At 40.3% G+C, this 8,398-nt stretch overlaps 1 pseudogene; it reads left to right on the top strand.

The window, feature by feature from the left end:
• Positions 1–340: 340 nt before the first annotated feature.
• Positions 341–1,402, top strand: LOC100433998 (RNA-binding motif protein, X-linked 2-like; annotated as a pseudogene).
• Positions 1,403–8,398: the final 6,996 nt, after the last annotated feature.

Raw genomic sequence — 8,398 nt, 5'->3', positions numbered from 1 at the left:
ACCACGCCCAGCTAATTCTTTGTGTTTTTAGTAGAGACGGGGTTTCACCATGTTGGCCAGGCTGGTCTCAAACTTCTGACCTCAGGTGATCCGCCAGCCTCGGCCTCCCAAAGTGCTGGGATTACAGGCGTGAGCCACCACGCCCGGCCTGGAAATGTTTACTATCTTAACTATGGTAGGGAAGGTTACATAAGACCACACATTTAAATAGATGTGTTTTACTTTATGTAAATTATAACTCAATAAGGTTGGTAAAACACACACATACACACACACACATGCGCGCGCGTGCGCGCGCGTGCGCCACAAAGTATCACACGGGGGCTGCCTCGCCCCGGCACTGATACCTGGACGTTGAGCGCGAGCCCGCGGAGATGAACGCTTTAACTAAGGTGAAGCTGATCAACGAGCTGAATGAGGGAGAGGTCCAGCTTGGGGTGGCCGATAAGGTGTCCTGGCACTCTGAGTACAAGGACAGCGCCTGGATCTTCCTGGGAGGGCTTCCTTATAAACTGACTGAAGGGGACATCATCTGTGTATTCTCACAATATGGGGAGATTGTTAACATTAATCTTGTGCGGGACAAGAAGACTGGGAAATCCAAAGGATTCTGTTTCCTCTGCTATGAAGATCAGAGGAGCACAATTCTGGCCGTTGACAATTTTAACGGGATCAGGATCAAAGGAAGAACTATCCGAGTGGATCATGTGTCTAACTATCGGGCTCCTAAGAACTCGGAAGAAATGGATGATGTGACCAAAGAACTCCATAAGGGCTCCTGTGGGGCTCACACCTACTCATCAAGTTCGTCTGAGAGCTCTGAAGATGAAAAACCAACAAAAAAGCACAAGAAAGAGAAAAAGGAAAAAAATAAAAGAAAGAAAGAAAAAGAGAAAACTGATCGGTTGGTACAGGCAGAGCAACCATCCTCTTCGTCACCCACAAGCAAGACAGTAAAGGAAAAAGATGACCCTGGCCCTAAGCAGCACAGCAGCAAGAACTCGGAGGGAGTTCAGAAGTCACAGCCCAGGGAGAGGCGGAAGCTCCCCGAAGCCAGGACTGCCTACTACGGTGGAGCAGAGGACCTAGAGAGGGAGCTGAAGAAGGAGAAACCCAAGCACGAACACAAGTCCTCAAGCAGGAAGCAGGCAAGAGAAGAAACAACAGGGGATAGGGACAGAGGGCGGAGCTCAGATCCATTTTTCTAGCCCGTACAACTGGCGTTCCGAAGGGCGTAGTCACAGAACTCGAAGTAGGAGCGGAGATAAATCCCATAGGCATAAAAAGGCCCCTCGCTCCTGAGAGTGAGAGTCTTCGAATCCCAGTGACCGTAAGCGTCACTGAAGACTGTTCAGTTGCTCAGTAGATTTGGAAATAATTATGTTTTTTAAATGCAGTAAAATTCAATTGGGTTGTTACTATTTTTGTATCTAAAACTTCTGGGGCTGGATTATTTTAATCCCTTGAGTATTAGAGTCATTGAGAGGGCTGCAGTTTCAACAGCTAGATCCTGGATATTTTTCCTACCATCCATTGTCCCTGTACCAGACTATGTGTCCTAACTTTTGGTTCATAAATATGGCTCTTGAATCCATAGACCCCAATTGAAGATGGAATTTTCTGGAAAGGGAAAATACCAGATAATTCTATTATTCTAGTCTTTGTGTTCGATGTTTAGAGCCCAGCATCACGGGACCTTTCCAGTTACTAGTTTTGGACAGCTTGATGGGAATGAATGGGTTAGGGTTTTTTTTTTTTTTTTTTTTTTTTTTGAGACGGAGTTTCGCTTTTGTTGCCCAGGCTGGAGTGCAATGGTGTGATCTTGGCTAACTGCAACCTCCGCCTCCCGGGTTCAAGTGATTCTCCTGCCTCAGCCTCTCAAGTAGCTGGGATTACAGGCGCCTGCCACCATGCCCAGCTAATTTTTTGTATATTTAGTAGAGACGGGGATTTCACCATGTTGGCCAGGCTGGTCTCGAACTCCTGACCTCAGGTGATCCATCTGCCTCGGCCTCTCAAAGTGCTGGGATTATAGGCATGGGCTACCACGCCTGGCTGGGTGAGGATTTTTAAGATCAACCAGCTCCATGCCCAAACCCTCCTGTTCAAAAAAAAAGTTAATGTCTTTTCCTTTTCATTAAAACTTTGGTTAAAAACAACAAGTATCAGCTTGTGAGGCTGAGGCCGGCAGATCACGAGGTCAAGAGATCAAGACCTGCCCGTGGGCGCCTGTAATCCCAGCACTTTGGGAGGCTGAGGCAGGTGGATCACCTGAGGACAGCAGTTTGAGACCAGCCCGGCCAACAAGGAGAAACCCTATCTTTACTAAAAATGCAAAATTAGCCAGGTGTGGTGGCACACGCCTGTAATCCCAGCTACTCGGGAGGCTGAGGCAGGAGAATTGCTTGAACCCAGGAGGCAGAGGTTGCAGTGAGCCGAGATGGTGCCATTGCACTCTAGCCTGGGCAACAAGAGCAAAACTCTGTTACAAAAAAAAAAAAAAAGAGATCAAGACCATCCTGGCCAACATGGTGAAACCACGTCTCTACTAAAAATACAGAAATTAGCTGGGTGTGGTGGTGCACACCTGCAGTCCCAGCTACTCGGGAGGCTGAGGCAGGAGAATCGCTTGAACCTGGGAGGCAGAGGTTGCAGTGAGCCGAGATCACACCACTGCACTCCAGCCTGGGCAACAGAGTGAGACTCCATCTCAAAAAAAAAAAAAAAGTATCACAGGGGATTGTGCATCCTTATAATATCTGAAATACACAAAGAAATGACTTGAAATATTTTGAAATTAAGTGGAAAAAAGTATTACAAATTACTGGAAGTATTTCATTTGTTAACCAGAGCCAACAACTAGATTTAGCTTCTAGGACACACTTTCCAGTAGAAACTTTTAAGAAGCCAAACATCACTTGGCAATAAAATAAGATTATAAAAAATTACCTTATAACAGGTTAAGGCTCATGTGCTGATAACAAATGCATGAACTCAGAAGATTTCAAGGCAGATACTAGAACTAATGACTGGAAGCTAGCTAAGAAAATCAGATTGTTGAGTAGCTGCTTTTCAGAAATAAGAATTGAGCTAGGTAAACAGAAGATGCCACCATACCTACAATGCTTCCCTTGAAAACACCTACATCCTATCATAAAGGAGCTTACAGGTACATTTGATGCACATGTTAGGAGTGCTGATATAACCTTTTAAAAAATAGCTACTCGGGAGGCTGAGGCAGGAGAATGGCGTGAACCCGGGAGGCAGAGCTTGCAGTGAGCCAAGATCACGCTACTGCACTTCAGCCTGGGCGACAGAGTGAGACTCGGTCTCAAAAATAAATAAATAAATAAATAAATAAATAAATAAATAAATAAAAAATAAACAGTTTTCATCAATAAACTCAGTGTTCAGAAAACACTATTGGAAAATCTAAATCTGACTATAAATGATACCAATATTTTTAGAATACAGTGACTGGTTAAATTTGCGATTCTCTTTTTTTTTTTGGAGGAGTCTCAATTAAAAAAAAAAAAAAGCACCTAACTTTAAAAATAAATATGTTAAGGTCAGGTATGGTGGCTCACGCCTGTAATCCCAGCACTTTGGGAGGCTGAGGTGGGTGGATCACGTCGAACCAGGAGTTCGAGACCAGCCTGGACAACATGGTGAAACCCTGTCTCTACTAAAAATACAAAGATTAGCCAGGTGTGGTGGTGGGCACTTGTAGTCCCAGCTACTTGGGAGGCTGAGGTGGGAGAATCACTTGAACCTGGGAGGCAGAGGTTGTAGTGAGGCAAGATCATGCTGCCACACTCCAGTCTGGGTGACAGAGCAAGACTCCATCTCAGAAAAACAAATAAATAAAATTTAAAAAAATAAAAATATGTTAAAATATTGGGTATTTTACTCTTAATGAAAATATATAATAAGAAAGACAACATGAAATGCTAAATACTACTGTTGTAAAAATAATTTTGTAACTATAATATTCATTTAAGGTATGTAAAACTAGGTGGTTAGTTTTATGAAAGTTCTTCATCTAAAGTTTTCAAATTTCTAAGAATTTTCCTTTGATTAATTAGGTATCATAATTGACATCGGTCCAAATTTCTGTCAAAAGATGTCAAAACATCTCTCCACACCGGTACATGTAAATTTGGTTTATTCATTTTATTCATTAAAATTACATTACTTATTTAAATTAGATTACTTTTCATAACTATGTCCCCCCAAAAGATAAACAACTAAATAAAAATTCCAATTTAGCCATTCCTTACAAGGGTGCCAGGGCTACACAGTGGGAAAAGTGTACTCTCTTCAATAAATGGTGTTGGGAAAACTGGAGGTCTATATGCAAAAGAATGAAGTTGGACTCTTACATTATATACAAAAATTAAGTCAAAATGCATTAAAGATCTAAATGTAAGACCTAAAACACAAAACTCCTAGAAGACAATATAGCAGGAAACAGGATATTGGATTTGACAATGATTTCTTGAATGTGACACCAAAGCACAGGGAAGAAAAGTGAACAGAGACAAATGGGACTACACCAAACTGAAAAACTTCTGTGTATCAAAAGAAGTAACTAATAGAGTAACAAGGAAACCTATGGAATGAGGAAAAATATTTACAAGTCATATATTGGATAAGAGGTTAATATCCAGAGTATATAAGGAAGTCCTATAACTCAATACTACCAACAAGAAATAACCTGATTAAAAATGAGCAAAGGACTTACACAATTCTACAAAGAAGATGTTTTAAAAATCAACAAGCATATTAAAAGATGCTCAACATCAATAATCGTAAGAGAAATGCAAACTAAAAGCAGTGACTTGTCATCTTACACCCATTAGGATGACTACTATCAAAAGAATGGAAGGCTAGGCACAGTGGCTCACGCCTATAATCCCAGCACTTTGGGAGGCTGGGGTGGGAGGACTGCTTGATCCTAGGAGTTGAAGACTACAGTGATCTACAATTGCACCACTCCACCCTGGGCAACAGTGCAAGACCCTGTCTCTTAAGAAAAAAAATAAATAAATAAATGTTGGCAAGAATGTGGAGAAATTGCACTGCTGGTGGGAATATAAAATGGTGAAACCATTATGGAAAATAATATAGAGATTCTTCAAAAAATTAAAAATAGAATTACCATAGGATCCAACAATCTCACTTCTGGGTAGATACCAGGATAATTCAAAGCTGGACCTTGAAGAGATATTTGCATACCCATGTTCATTATAGTATTATTCACAATAGCCAAGAGGTAGAAGCAAACCAAATGTCTATCAGTGTTTGAACAAATAAAGAAAATGTGGTATATACATGCAATGGAATATTAAGGAGTCTCAAATAGAAGGAAATCCTGCAATATGCAATAATGTGGATGAACCTGGAGGACATTATGCTAAGTGAAATAATCTAGTCACAAAAAGGCAAATACTGTATGATTCCATTAATATTAATTATCTAAAATAGTCAAAATTATAGAAACAAAGTAGAAAGGAAAGAGGAAGAATTAGTGTTTAATGGGCATACAGTGTGAGTTTTACAAGATAAAAAAAGTTATAGAGATCCGTTGCACAATAATATGAAAATGAATATACTTAACACTACTGAACTGTATACTTAAAAATGGTTAAGATGAGCTAGGCACAGTGGCACATACCTTTAATCCTAGCTACTTAGGAGGCTGAGGTGGGAGAATACTTTGAATCCAGGAGTTCAAGACCAGCCTGGGCAACACAGCAAGACCTCATCTCAAAATAAAAATAAAACAAAAATTTAAAAAATAAAATTGTTTAAATAGTTAAGACGGTAAATTTAATGTTGTGTATTGTTTTACCACAATAAAAGAAAAATTGAAAAAATGCAACAAAACAACTTTAAAAAAGGAAAATCAAGAAGGCGCCAGAAATCATTGAAATGGAATACTAAAAATAATGAAGATTAATGAAGTCAAAATCTGGGTTTTGTTAAAGATTAATAGGATACATCAAGAAAAAGGGAGAAAAGACAAATAAACAAAATAAGGTCTTTCCCTAGAAAAATCTGAGGACCATTGAACAGTACTTTCTCTTAAATTAGAAAAACCATTTAATATTTAAAATCAAAGCAAAATGTACATATCAGTATCTAAATCCTCATAAACTGAGGCTTCCTAACAGACCAGTGCAAACCAAAGCAATGTACGCTTCCCTGTGAGAGAAAATTTAATTAAATATGGATTAGTGGTCAGTGGTTTCCGCTGGAAGACTGTGTGATTGTTAGAAAAGAAAAACACTCAACTGGTTGTGACGCTCCAATGATGATCTGCCTGAGGCCTTTATTAAGGTAAGAAAAATTTAAATGATTTTCTATATCAATCAGGTTTGTAGAATAACTTTATAAAAATAATGATGTGATAATGATGATAAATCCACTCCTCTGCCTCACACTAATCTAGAATAGCTGTCTTTTTAATGTAATACTTATCTTTCTTTTTACTTGCAACATACCAGTGACCCCAACTTCCAGATATCCTGTGTGCCTGGGTTTTTTGCTATTGTTCCCTTCCTTTTAGCCAGGCTTGCTTCTGATTAGGCTCTAATTCTCTCATTTAATCTGTTCCCACTTCCCATAGAGCAGTAAGAACTCAGCTGAGGGAGCCAGAGAATCTTTGAACCATTTGTCCATGGTCCAAAAGGAAGTTATTATCACCACCTTTTAAATGAAGCAACTCAGACTGAAACAAGTTGAGACTTAGATTATCTCCCTGTTTGTGAAATGCTTCTTCCATTATTCCACCTTTACTTTTTATATATATAAAGTGCCTCATACTTTCTTATTGGAAAGGTTAAAAAGGGCTCAAAGCATAGACAAGCAAAAAGGACTTGAAAACACCCATCGTACAACTTATAGACAATCAACATAAATACCATGATGAATCTTTTTCTGGATCAATTCAAGATAAATTAAAGAAAGAAATGCAAAAGACAAGAAATTAAAAGGACTTTGGAAGGCTTTTATTCAGGATATAAGGAAAGATTTCTATTTTTTTTTTTTTTTTTTTTGAAATGGAGTCTCACTCTGTCTTCCAGGCTGGAGGGCAGTGGCGCGATCTCGGCTCACTGTGCAACCTCTGCCTGCCAGGTTCAAGCGATTCTCCTGCCTCAGCCTCCCGAGTAGCTGGATCTATAGGTGTGTGCCACCACACCCAGCTAATTTTTGTATTTTTAGTAGAGACAGGGTTTTGCCATGCTGGCCAGGCTGGTCTCGAACTCCTGCCCTCAGGTGATCCACTTGCCTTGGCCTCCCAAAGTGCTGAGATTACAGGCATGAGCCACCGTGGCTGGCCAAGTGAACTACACAATTCTTTATTAATCAAGGTGCTTGGAGAATAGTGTGGAGGGTATCTCCATTTGAAGGAAAGACAGATGGAAAGAAGTGTGTAATTTTTTAAGGACCCCCAATATTATTTAAGTGTGGGAATCTCTTTTTATTTCACTAAGGGCTGTAACAAGAAAGTGTTGGCTTTTAGCTTTTGAATAAAGTGATATATGTTCCAAACACAGAAAGCAATGTTGGTTTAGGAGTAGGGAGCAGTATTTCAGGTTGTCATTTTAGTACTTCCAACATACGAAAATCTCTTGTGCCCCCTGCTACATGTATAATAGAACCTGTGGTGGAGATTGTGATTGTCTTTGCTGGGTTTTTAATACTCATCTTTATGTTGCCCTGAATGCATACATGAAGTTTTTGCACCAGAGACAGATTATTATGATAATTACTGTGCTGGATTCCCTTGTCCTAGTTCTTATCCCTGGGGGAATGCAATAAGAACCAGATGTCATCCTCTATGTAATGAGGTCTGTACTGTAAGTGAGGAATTCTGAGAAAATGAAACTGAGCATTTATATAGAAGAGAAAGACAGCTGTCCTCCTCCCCTTCTAAAACAAGAGAGAAAAAAGGAGGGGCACAGTGGCTCACGCCTGTAATCCTAGCATTTTGGGAGGCCAAGACGGGTGGATCACCTGAGGTCAGGAGTTCAAGACCAGCCTGATCAACATGGAGAAACCCCGTCTCTACTAAAAATACAAAATTAGTCCGGCATGGTGGTGGGCACCTGTAATCCCAGCTACTTGGGAGGCTGAGGCAGGAGAATCACTTGAACCTGAGAGGCAGAGGTTGCGATGAGCCAAGATTGTGCCATTGCACTCCAGCCTGGACAATAAGAGCGAAACTCCATCTCAAAAAAAGAAAAGAGGAAAAAAAAAACCTTTACCCCTGGAAGGCAAGATGGAGAGGATCCTGGGTTCTCACTCCAACTTTTTGATTGATTGACTGATTGAGACAGGGCTCACTCGGTCCCCTAGGCTGCAGTGCAGTGGCATGATCACGGCTCATTGC

Source organism: Pongo abelii, chromosome 4 (genome assembly GCF_028885655.2).
Source record: "Pongo abelii isolate AG06213 chromosome 4, NHGRI_mPonAbe1-v2.0_pri, whole genome shotgun sequence".
NCBI lineage: Eukaryota > Metazoa > Chordata > Mammalia > Primates > Hominidae > Pongo > Pongo abelii.
The sequence above is the reverse complement of the archived record's forward strand: the minus strand, read 5'-3'. Positions and strand labels throughout refer to the sequence as shown.